Below are 849 nucleotides of genomic sequence, written 5' to 3'. Positions count from 1 at the left end.
GGGTGGAAAATTCCAGTTCCCGAGGGTCTGTATCCTGCAGCTTTTAGATTGATCCTTGGTCAAACAAAACTGAATCAAATAGCTGAGTTTTCTCCTCAGTATACAGTCGGTTCCTCCAGTCCCTCTCAATCATCTAATTACTTGATTCAGGTGTGTTGAACTAAAGGCACATCTAAAGGTTGCAGGATACCGGCCCTCAGGACGTGGAATGGCCCACCCCTGGTGTAGAGGTTTTTTCCATTTTAATTTTTTATTTTTTATTTTTTTGTTTGCCTGCAGGGAATGATTGCACTCACTACTTTGGGAAAGAAACTCTTCTTAAGTCTATTTGTTTCTGATCAAATAAACCTGTATCATTTTCTTAATGTAAGTAGGACAAATCCTGCATTGCCTGGGTGATGCTGTTGTAATTGCCTTTCTTAATATGAATGTTTATTCATATGTAATTATATTTCTTTTTGACTTTTAAGTTAATTGAACAGATGCATCATAATTGTTCTTTTTTTAATATATTTTGGAATTTTATTGATACGTTTTATTCTTTTAGCACTATGGAAGGAGTCACAAACCTTGTCACAAAATTGTCATTCCTCAGGCAATGTCATGAGACCTAGACAGGCAAAAAAAAGGTTTGTTTTTCTTTATTCTTTAAATGACAGAACATTTGATGTTATGCAGTTTTTGTATGCAATATTTTCAGTTTTATTATTATTATAATTTACCCCTTTGTTTTCATCAGAAGATTAATAAAAGCAAAATGTGGCCTGCCTTAACTTTGCAGAGCAGCAGTTCTTTCAAAGTACGTGTTCCTCACGTGTTGGTTTGTAGGACACTACCCTTTAATTTATC

The sequence above is a fragment of the Cyprinodon variegatus genome, unplaced genomic scaffold (assembly GCF_000732505.1).
Source record: "Cyprinodon variegatus isolate N-32 unplaced genomic scaffold, C_variegatus-1.0 Scaffold646, whole genome shotgun sequence".
NCBI lineage: Eukaryota > Metazoa > Chordata > Actinopteri > Cyprinodontiformes > Cyprinodontidae > Cyprinodon > Cyprinodon variegatus.
The sequence above is the reverse complement of the archived record's forward strand: the minus strand, read 5'-3'. Positions refer to the sequence as shown.